We start from the raw sequence: 12,172 nt of genomic DNA, 5'->3' as shown, positions 1-12,172 counted from the left end.
GAATCAATTTGCTGTACACCTGAAACTAACACAACATTGTAAATCAACTATACTCCAATTAAAAAAAAAAGAAAGAACGATTAAAATAGGAGAGAGTGGAGGCAGGGAGAACTGGAACCCAATTCTGGAAAATTGTTAACTAATAAAAAAATATAGAAAATACCAGATAGGAAGGAGAAGGGTGAACATGGCAGGGCAGGAAGTATAGCTGCTTACTACAAGTGAACACAACACTAGGCACGCGGTAGGGCATTGAATGATTGTTGATGTGAACCCGGCTTTTGGCTTCATTCTAACGTTTTCCTACTCCCAGCCAGGTGGGGCTAAGCTACTTGGATCTGGGTCCATTAATGTGCATTCTATGATTGGTCTTTTTAAACAGGTAGTCTGGTTCTTTAATTTGACAGCTCCTTCTCTGAGGTGGTAGTTTTTTGGTTTTTTTTTAAACATTTAATGTTGCTATCCATTTATTTTTTTTTTAGAGATAACATACATGTTTAATTTAATTAATTAATTTATTTATTTTTGGCTGTGTTGGGTCTTCGTTTCTGTGCGAGGGCTTTCTCTAGTTGCGGCGAGCGGGGACCACTCTTCATCACGGTGTGCGGGCCTCTCACTATCGCGGCCTCTCTTGTTGCGGAGCACAGGCTCCAGACGCGCAGGCTCAGTAGTTGTGGCTCACGGGCCTAGTTGCTCCGTGGCATGTGGGATCTTCCCAGACCAGGGCTCGAGCCCGTGTCCCCTGCATTGGCAGGCAGATTCTCAACCACTGCACCGCCAGGGAAGCCCGAGGTGGTAGTTTTTAATCCAAGAATATGATGGCCATGTGTTGGCATTATTAGAACAGTAGCCCTTCTGCCACTTGGAAATACAATCTGCTTCTGAGAGTAGCTGCTTGTCTTCATTGAAAAAAATGACTTTATCTGAATTTTACACTTTTCCTACTTGACTCTGGGTTTTCATTCTCTATCTGCTGCTGATGAACTTATCCTTATTTGGAAGAGCTCTTTTGAATTTTTGCAGGATCATATTTAAGGCAGAGTAACATTTTCAAAGCAAGTTACATATACTTCAATGAGCTTTTCAGACTATACTTTAAGAAAAGAATATGTGAGCCTAAATTTAAGGGTAAAGGTAGTTTGCCATTTTTCCCTTACTCATATGTATCATCAATGTCCCAAAATTTAGGTCAGGACTGGGAAGTGAAAATGGGATGAGAGAGCATTCTAATGGAGAAGATTAGCATACTTACAAGTAATTAACACCATATAAGAACTTACGTAGCAAACAATATAGTTATCTTACTAAACTGCATGCAGCCACCTTAAAATTTGGAGCCCACAGTAAAATTAAATTTGGGTTGCTTCTCAGCATTGGCATTGACAGTTTCATTTTTTTTTAATGATGCCTTAATCTAAAGTGGTTTTGTGAACTGAATTTATGTGCTGCTACTAGGCTAATAATACACAATACATATATTTAAAATTTTTAAAATTTTATTTATTTTTTTATACAGCAGGTTCTTATTAGTTATCTATTTTATACATATTAGTGTATATATGTCAATCCCAATCTCCCAATTCATCACACCACCACCACCACCACCCCCCCACCGCCACTTTCCCCCCTTGGTGTCCATACGTTTGTTCTCTACATTTGTGTCTATTTCTGCCCTGCAAACCGGTTCATCTGTACCATTTTTCTAGATTCCACATATATGTATTAATATATGATATTTGTTTTTCTCTGACTTACTTCACTCTGTATGACAGTCTCTAGATCCATCCATGGCTCTACAAATGACCCAATTTCGTTCCTTTTTATGGCTAAGTAATATATCATTGTATATATGTAACACATCTTTTTTTTCTAACATCTTTATTAGAGTATAATTGCTTTACAATGGTGTGTCAGTTTCTGCTTGATAACAAAGTGAATCATTTATACATATACATATGTCCCCATATGTCTTCCCTCTTGCATCTCCCTCCCTCCCACCCTCCTTATCCCACCCCTCTAGGTGGTCACAAAGCACCGAGCTGATCTCTCTGTGCAATGCGGCAGCTTCCCACTAGCTATCTATTTTACGTTTGGTAGTGTATATGTGCCCATGCCACTCTCTCACTTTGTCCCAGCTTACACATCCCCGTCCCCGTAACCTCAAATCCATTCTCTAGTAGGTCTGCATTTTTATTCCCATCTTGACCCTAGGTTCTTCTGACCTTTTTTTTTTTTATATTCCATATACATGTGTTAGCATACGGTATTTGTTTTTCTCTTTCTGACTTACGTCACTCTGTATGACAGTCTCTAGGTCCATCCACCTCACAACAAATAACTCAGTTTCGTTCCTTTTTATGGCTGAGTAATATTCCATCATATATATGTGCCACATTTTCTTTATCCATTCATCTGTCAATGGGCATTTAGGTTGCATCCATGACCTGGCTATTGTAAATAGTGCTGCAATGAACATTGGGGTGCATGTGTCTTTTTGAATTATGGTTTTATCTGGGTGTATGCCCAGTAGTGGGATTGCTGGGTCATATGGTAATTCTATTTGTAGTTTTATAAGGAACCTCCATACTGTTCTCCATAGGGGTGCATCAATTTACATTCCCACCAACAGTGCAAGACGGTTCCCTTTTCTCCATAACCTCTCCAGCATTTGTTGTTTGTAGGTTTTCTGATGATGCCCATTCTAACCGGTGTGAGGTGATATACCTCATTGTAGTTTTGATTTGCATTTCTCCAACAATTAGTGATGTTGAGCAGCTTTTCATGTGCTTCTTGGCCATCTGTATGTCTCCTTTGAGGAAGGTCTATTTAGGTCTTCTACCCATTTTTTGATTGGGTTGTTTGTTTTTTTTAATATTTAGCTGCATGAGCTGTTTATATAGTTTGGAGATTAATCCTGTGTCCATTGATTCATTTGCAAATATTTTCTCCCATTCTGAGGCGTCTTGTTTATAGTCTCCTTTGCTTTGAAAAAGCTTTTAAGTTTCATTAGGTCCCATTTGTTTATTTTGGTTTTTATTTCCATTACTCCACGAGGTGGATCAAAAAAGACCTTGCTGTGGTTTATGTCAAGGAGTGTTCTTCCTATGTTTTTCTCTAAGAGTTTTAGAGTGTCCAGTCTTACATTTAGGTCTCTAATCCATTTTGAGTTTATTTTTGTGTATTGTGTTAGGGAGTGTTCTAATTTCATTCCTTTACAAGTAGCTGTCCAGTTTTCCCAGCACCACTTATTGAAGAGACTGTCTTTTCTCCATTGTATATCCTTGCCTCCTTTGTCATAGATTAGTTGACCATAGATGCATGGGTTTATCTCTGAGCTTTCTATCCTGTTCCATTGATCTATATTTCTGTTTTTGTGCCAATACTATATTGCCTTGATTACCATAGCTTTGTAGTATAGTCTGAAGTCAAGGAGTCTGATTCCTCCAGCTCCATTTTTTTCTCTCCAGACTGCTTTGGCTATTCGGAGTCTTTTGTGTATCCATACAAATTTTAAGATTTTTCGTTCTAGTTCTGTAAAAAATGCCACTGGCAATTTGATAGGGATTGCATTGAATCTGTAGATTGCTTTGGGTGGTATAGTCATTTTCACAATGTTGATTCTTCCAATAAAAGAACATGGTACATCTCTCCATCTGTTTCTATCATCTTTTTAATTTCTTTTATCAGTGTCTTATAGTTTTCTGAACACAGGTCTTTTACCTCCTTAGGTAAGTTTATTCCTAGGTATTTTATTCTTTTTGTTGCAATGGTGAATCGGATTGTTTCCTTAATTTCTCTTTCTGATCTTTCATTGCTTGTGTATAGGAATGCAACAGATTTCTGTCCATTAATTTTATACCCTGCTACTTTACCAAATTCATTGATTAGTTCTCATAGTTTTCTGGTGGCATCTTTAGGATTCTCTATGTATAGTATCATGTCATCTGCAAACAGTGACAGTTTTACTTCTTCTTTTCCAATTTGTATTCCTTTTATTTCTTTCTCTTCACTGATCGCTGTGGCTAGGACTTCCAAAACTATATTGAATAATAGTGGTGAGAGTGGACATCCTTGTCTTGTTCCTGATCTTAGAGAAAATGCTTTCAGTTTTTCACCACTGAGAATGATTTCCTGTTGGTTTGTCATATATGGCCTTTATTATGTTGAGGTAGGTTTCCTCTGTGCCAACTTTCTGGAGAATTTTTATCATAAATTGGTGTTGAATTTTGTCGAAAGCTTTTTCTGCATCTATTGAGATGATCATATGGTTTTTATTCTTCAATTTGTTAATATGGTGTATCACATTGATTGATTTGTATATATTGAAGAATCCTTGCATCCCTGGGATAAACCGCACTTGATCATGGTGTATGATCCTTTTAATGTGCTGTTGGATTCTGTTTACTAGTATTTTGTTGAGGATTTTTGCATCTATATTCATCAGTGATATTGGTCTATAATTTTCTTTTTTTTGTAGTGTCTTTGTGTGGTTTTGGTATCAGGGTGATAGTGGCCTCATAGAATGAATTTGGGAGTGTTCCTTCCTCTGCAATTTTTTGGAAGAGTTTGAGAAGGATGGGTGTTAGCTCTTCTCTCCATGTTTGATAGAATTCATCTGTGAAGCCATCTGGTCCTGGACTTTTGTTTGTTGGAAGATTTTTAAGCACAGTTTCAATTTCATTACTTGTGACTGGTCTGTTCATATTTTCTATTTCTTCCTGGTTCAGTCTTGGAAGGTTATACCTTTCTATGAATTTGTCCATTTCTTCCCGGTTATCCAATTTTTGGCATAGAGTTGCTTGTAGTAGTCTCTTTTGATGCTTTGTATTTCTGCAGTGTCCATTGTAATTTCTCCTTTTCCATTTCTAATTTTATTGAATAGAGTCCTCTCCCTTTTTCTTGATGAGTCTGGCTAAAGGTTTATCAATTTTGTTTTTCTTCTCAAGGAAACAGCTTTTAGTTTTATTGATCTTTGCTACTGTTTTCTTTGTTTTTATTTCATTTATTTCTGGTCTGATCTTTATGGTTTCTTTCCTTCTACTAACTTTGGGGTTTGCTTTTTCTTCTTTCTCTGGTTCCTTTAGGTGTAAGGTTAGATTGTTTACTTGAGATTTTTCTTGTTTCTTGAGGTAGGCTTGTATTGCTATAAACTTCCCTCTTAGAACTGCTTTTGCTGATTCCCACAGGTTTTGGATAGTTGTGTTTTTGTTGTAATTTGTCTCTAGGTATTTTCTTATTTCCTCTTGGATTTCTTCAGTGATCTCTTGGGTGTTCAGTAACGTATTGTTTAGCCACCATGTGTTTGTGTTTTTTACGTTTTTTCCCCCTGTAATTGATTTCTAATCTCATAGCGTTGTGGTCGGAAAAGATGCTTGATATGATTTCAATTTTCTTAAATTTACCGAGGCTTGACTTGTGACCCAAGATGTGATCTATCCAGGAGAATGTTCCATGTGCACTTGAGAAGAAAGTTTAATCTGCTGTTTTTGGATGGAATGTCCTATAAATATCAATTAAATCTATCTGATCTATTGTGTCATTTAAAGCTTGTGTTTCCTTATTAATTTTCTGTCTGGATGATCTGTCCATTGGTGTAAGTGAGGTGTTAAAGTCCCTCACTATTGTTGTGTTACTGTCGATTTCCTCTTTTATAGCTGTTAGCACTTGCCTTATGTATTAAGATGTGCCTATGTTGGGTGCGTGTGTGTGTGTGTGTGTGTATATATATAATTATTTATTTTAAAGTGAGAAATTTTTTTAAATTTTATTTATTTATTTATTTTTTGGCTGCATTGGGTCTTCATTGCTGCATGCAGGCATTCTCTAGTCATGGCAAGCGGGGGCTACAGTTCCTTTTGGTGCACAGGCGTCTCATTTCAGTGGCTTCTCTTTGTTGTGGACCACGGGCTCTTGATGCGTGGGCTTTGTTGCTCCACGGCATGTGGGATCTTCCCAGACCAGGGATCGAACCCATGTCCCCTGCATGGGCAGGCGGATTCTTAACCACTGCACCACCAGGGAAGTCTGCATATATATTTATAATTGTTATATCTTCTTGTATTGATCCCTTGATCATTATGGAGTGTCCTTCCTTGTCTCTTGCAACATTCTTTATTTTAAAGTCTATTTTATCTGATATGAATATTGCTACTCCAGCTTTCTTCTGATTTCTATATGCATGGAATATGATTTTCCATCCCCTCACTTTCAGTCTGTATGTGTCCCTAGGTCTGAAGTGGGTCACTTATAGACAGCGTATATATATGGGTCTTGTTTTTGTATACATTCAGTGATCCTGTGTCTTTTGGCCGGAGCATTTATTCCATTCAACTTTAAGGTAATTATCGATATGTATGTTCCTATTACCATTTTCTTAATTGTTTTGGGTTTGTTTTTATAGGTCTTTTCCTTCTCTTGTGTTTCCTGCCTAGAGAAGTTCCTTTAGCATTTGTTGTAAAGCTGGTTTGGTGGTGCTGAATTCTCTTAGCTTTTGCTTGTCTGTAAAGGTTTTAATTTCTCCATCAAATCTGAATGAGATCCTTGCTGGGTAATCTTGTTTGTAGGTTTTTCTCTTTCATTCCTTTAAATATGTCCTGCCACACCGTTCTGGCTTGCAGAGTTTCTGCTGAAAGATCAGCTGTTAATCTTATGGGGATTCCTTTGTATGTTATTTGTTGCTTGTCCCTTGCTGCTTTTAATATTTTTTCTTCGTATTTAATTTTTGACAGTGTGACTAATATGTGTCTTGGCATGTTTGTCCTTGGATTTATCCTGTATGGGACCCTCTGTGCTTCCTGGACTTGATTGATTATTTTCTGTCCCATATTAGGGAAGTTTTCAACTATAATCTCTTCATATATTTTCTCAGTCCTTTTCTTTCTCTCTCTCTTCTTCTTCTGAGACTCCTGTAATTCAAATGTTGGAGCGTTTAATGTTGTCTCAGAGACGTCCTCAATTCTCTTCATTCTTTTTTCTTTATTCTGCTCTACAGGAGTTATTTCCACTATTTTATCTCCAGGCCACTTATCCGTTCTTCTGCCTCAGTTATTCTTCTATTGATTCCCTCTAGAGGATTTTTAATTCCATTTATTGTGTTGTTCATCATCGTTTGTTTGCTCTTTAGTGCTTCTAGGTCCTTGTTAAACGTTTCTTGTATTTCCTCCATTCTATTTCCAAGATTTTGGATCATCTTTACTATCATTACTCTGAATTCTTTTTCAGGGAGACTACCTATTTCCTCTTCATTTGTTCAGTCTGGTGGGATTTTGCCTTGCTCCTTCATCTGCTGTGTTTTTCTCTGTCTTCTCATTTTGCTTAACTTACTGTGTTTGGGGTCTCCTTTTCACAGGCTGCAGGTTTGTAGTTCCCGTTGTTTTTGGTGTCTGCCCGCAGTGGGTAAAGTTGGTTCACTGGGTTGTGTAGGCTTCCTGGTGGAGGGGACTGGTGCCTGTGTTCTGGTGAATGAGGCTGGATCTTTTCTTTCTGATGGGCAGGACTGTGTCCAGTGGTGTGTTTTGGAGTGTCTCTGAACTTATTATCATTTTGGGCAGCCTCTCTGCTAATGGGTGGGGTTGTTTTCCTGTCTTGCTAGTTGTTTGGCATGGGGTGTCCAGCACTGGAGTTTGCTGGTTATTGAGTGGGTCTGGGTCTTAGCGTTGAGATGGAGGTCTCTGGGAGAGCTCTCGCCGATTGATATTATGTGGGGCTGGGAGGTCTCTGGTGGACCAATGTCCTGAACTCGGCTCTCCCACCTCAGAGGCACAGGGCGGACACCCAGCTGGAGCATGAAGACGCTGTCAGCCACACGGCTCAGAAGAAAAGGGAGAAAAATAAATATATAAATAAATAAAATACAGTAAAGTAAAAAAGTTATTAAAATAAAAAAATAAAAATGTAATAAAGAAAAGAAGAGAGCAACCAAACCAACAAACAAATCCACCAGTGATAAGAAGCGCTAAAAACTATAACATAAAAAGCAAAACAAAGGACAGACAGAACCCTAGGACAAATAGTAAAAGCAAACATATACAGACAAAATCACACAAAGAAGCATACACATACAGACTCATATAAAGAGAAAAAGGAAAAAAATATATATATATATACATTAAAAAAAGGAAGAGAGCAACCAAATCAGTAACCCAATCTACCAATGATAATAACTCTAGATACTAAACTAAGATAAACATAAAACCAGAAACAAAATAGATGCAGAAAGCAAACCCCAAGTCTACATTGCTCCCAAAGTCCACTGCCTCAAGTTTGGGATGATTTGTTGTCTATTCAGGTATTCCACAAATGCAAGGTACATCAAGTTCATTGTGGAGATTTAATCCTCTGCTCCTGAGGCTGCTCAGAGAAAATTCTCTTTCTCTTCTTTGTCCGCACAGCTCCTGGGGTTCAGCTTTGGATTTGGCCCTGCCTCTGCATGTAGGTCGCCCTCTGGCGTCTTTTGGGCATTCTGAAGTCTTCTGCCAGGGTTCAGTAGGTGTTCTGTAGGAGTTGTTCCACATGTAGATGTATTTCTGATGTATTTGTGGGGAGGAAGGTGATCTCCACGTGTTACTCCTCCGCCATCTTGAAGGTCCCCCCAGCATTCCTCTTTTGAGTTTTATTTTACAAAATGAGTTGGATCCAGATGTGCTGAATTGTCTGCACTCATTCAAGTTCTCTTTTTCTCTCATTATCCTTGTCACTGTGAAGTAAACGTTATAAAATATTCCTCTGTATATAGTTACTATTATCCTCTTCCTAGATTATTATTTCCTAAACTAGTATCCTCCGTAGGCAGGAGGTCCCATGGCCATATATTACTGTATCCCTGAATACTGAAATTTTTTTCTACATTTTATCATATTTGAAATTGTTGTTTTTTACATTTTATCATATTTGAAATCAAGATTCATTTATTCCTTCAGACAAAAAATATTACTGCCCTTGTGGAAGTTATATTTGGAGGATGGAGGGGAATACAATATAAAACAAAGAAATTATATAGTATGTTTGATGGTAATAAGTCCAAAAGAAGGACAAAACAGGATAAAAGTAACAGTGGACCTCACTGGTAAAGAGACTTTGGGAAAACAGTCTTGAAAAAAGTGAGAGAGTTAATCATGCACTTATCTAGGGCAAACATATTCTAGGCAAAGTGGACAACCATTGAAAGGCTGTGAAGCAGGAGGGTGCCTGGTGGGTTGGAAGAATTGACGTGCAATGAGACCAATGAGCCTAGGAGTGTGCAAGGAGGAAAGTAGTAGCAGAGGTCAGAGAGGTAAATGCAGACATAAAACTAAGGAAGCAGCAGGAAATCTTGACATCAAGGCCAGGAAACTGTAGACATGAAACTAAGGCAGAGGCAGGAAATATTGACATCAAGGCTGGTGAAATATTTGGTATGTGTGCATCCAATTAACCATGGACAATTTGTGCAGGCAATGGGATTAACTAATTTGACTGTCTTTGTTGATCAAAGTAACCTGTTATTGGGACTTTCCTGGTGGCACAGTGGTTGAGAATCTGCCTGCCACTGCAGGGGACACAGGTTAGATCCCTGGTCCAGGAAGATCCCATGTGCCACGGAGCAACTAAGCCCGTGTGCCACAACTACTGAGCCCATGCGCCACAACTACTGGAGCCTGTGTGCCTAGAGCCTGTGCTCCACAAGAGAAGCCACCACAAATGAGAAGCCCATGCACCGCAACGAAGACTAGCCCCCGCTTGTCACAACTAGAGAAAACCCTCGCGTAGCAACAAAGACCCAATGCAGCCAAAAAAAAAAAAAGTAACCTGCTATTTAATGTTTTATTCTACAGATAGAGCTGAAGACTTCAAGTTAGTACTGGTATAATAAATCAGAAACATATGCCATGGTATAATTCTCTGTTTGCAGAGTTAAGCTTAGGATGACATTGTATTAAAGGTTGGGCAGAAGAGGGGCTTCTATGTTTTTTTTCTTTAATTCCCACCAGAAAAAAAAAGCCTTTTCAATAAGATATCAACACATCAACATGACTTGTTGAACAATGAAGAAATGAATATGTCAAACTGTCACATCTTCATGTAGATGAAATATACATGCTGTCTTTAAATTCAATTATTTGAAATGAATTTTTAAAAAATTGTTAACGGTATAGTTGAAATGAATTGTGTTAAGTAAATATATCTATGTAGATATATTAGTAGATAATCAAGCTTTGCAAACATCAGTTGCAAGAAATTAGAGCCATATTCATCTTCCCTATTACTTCTGGGTCCAGTAATTCTTTTTTTTTTTTTTAAGTTTATTTATTTATTTATTTATGGCTGTGTTGGGTCTTCGTTTCTGTGTGAGGACTTTCTCTAGTTGTAGCGAGCGGAGGCCACTCTTCATCGCGGTGCGCGGGCCTCTCACTGTCGCAGCCTCTCTTGTTGCGGAGCACAGGCTCCAGACGTGCAGGCTCAGTAATTGTGGCTCACGGGCCCAGTTGCTCCGTGGCATGTGGGATCTTCCCAGACCAGGGCTCGAACCCGTGTCCCCTGCATTGGCAGGCAGACTCTCAACCACTGCGCCACCAGGGAAGCCTAGGGTCCAGTAATTCTTATACACTAAAAAAAGATTTGGGCTTATGCTCCAGAACCTGAAAATGGACCCAAATACTGTTTACACTTAATTTACTCATTTTGCTCTAGTTTATACCAAACCTCAGATTAAACAGTAGTAAAACTTCATTTCTTTAATCATTTTATAAAATTAACACATTGACTTAATCAAATTTGCCTTTCCTTTGCATTACACAATGTTCAAGTCTTACTCTACCCTTTGGATTGCCTAAACCCCTTAATGAAAAGAGGAGCTCTCTGATGCAAGCTTTCACAATGAGATATTTAAAGTAATGTGTTTAAAAACACAGAACAAAGAAATTATATATTAAGTACTAATTTCTCAATGATTTATTAATGGCTGGGTTGAACCATGGGGGCAGAATAGTATCTTGTGATCGTCTATGTTATGTTTTTGCCTTGAAGTTAGATAACTTGGCTTTGGTTACAGTTCAGTTATTCACTGGCTCTGAGCCACTACTTCCCAACTGTAAAGTAAGAGGTTACACTAGCACAATTATTTGAAAACTATTTTCCAAGAGATGCAAAGAAGATACTTCAAGGGCTGCCGCTGGGGTTAGGGTAGGGGTGGGATGAACGGGGTACACAGCTCTTCTAAGAACATCTGTTAAATATATTGAGATTCTTTGTAAGATTTCACTGGAAAGAAGCTTTCCAGTGTGAAAATTATTTAACAATTGTTGTATTGGGGCAGTGTTCATCAAACTTTTTTGTTTTCCTAGATCATAAAAAAACTTTTAATATACTTACTCCCTCAAAAAGTTATATATTAAAAGCTAAAAACGTTCACTGTATGTTTAAATGGTACTTTTAGAGCATATTACAAATATTAAATTTTAAAAATAAAAGTACTTCGTCATCTTTTTAAATTCATCCAATAGTATCTATATATCAAACAACTGGGTACACACCATTATCCATTAAAATGGACTTGAACAATCTATAACTGTCAGAAATTTAACATTGTTCCTTTTTGTCTTGTAACTCATATAGCTATTTCCACAATATTTTATACTAGTGTAATATATTTTATGTTTAAACCTTTTATGGAACATAAGATCATATTTCTTGGGCACAAAAATATGTATATACATAAAAATGTTCATTCAAACATTTCCTGTGACCATACATTCCTATGGATTAAAAAAATTCAGGATTGAGTTATCATTACACTTATTTAGTAGTATCCAATTGATCAAAATAAAAAAACATTACACATTTGAATAAAGTATTAAAAACAAAGTTAATATTTCTTAGAAATCTATTTCTTAAATGCATTGGACAAGAATAATTTTTGCAATGAGTTTATTTGCCCCTAGATAAATATTTTTGTGCTAAAATTAAGTTCATTCATGGAGAACTTTTGTTCTGTGTGTGGTGTTTGGGTTTGCATATATGTTAGGCCTGGAAACTTATTTGTGACAATTACAAGATGGGAAAGGAGTTTTATTTTAGTAATGTCTCATACTCATTTGATCTCTGACTTATCTGGCAAAAATGTATAAGCTGTTAACTGGTTTAGGTCTTCCTTCAATGGGCTTGAAAGAATTGGAAGCCACATGAATGGCAAAGA

At 37.5% G+C, this 12,172-nt stretch overlaps 1 long non-coding RNA gene across 1 annotated transcript in view; it reads right to left on the bottom strand.

Moving 5' to 3' along the window:
* Positions 1-501: 501 nt before the first annotated feature.
* Positions 502-12,172, bottom strand: part of LOC309620126 — a 64,821-nt gene continuing 53,150 nt past the window's right edge. The window contains exon 2 of the long non-coding RNA XR_014239431.1: positions 502-1,876. This is a non-coding gene — a long non-coding RNA (uncharacterized lncRNA). The remainder of the gene's footprint in view (positions 1,877-12,172) is intronic.

The sequence above is a fragment of the Balaenoptera borealis genome, assembly GCF_965194805.1.
Source record: "Balaenoptera borealis genome assembly, chromosome: X".
NCBI lineage: Eukaryota > Metazoa > Chordata > Mammalia > Artiodactyla > Balaenopteridae > Balaenoptera > Balaenoptera borealis.
The sequence above is the reverse complement of the archived record's forward strand: the minus strand, read 5'-3'. Positions and strand labels throughout refer to the sequence as shown.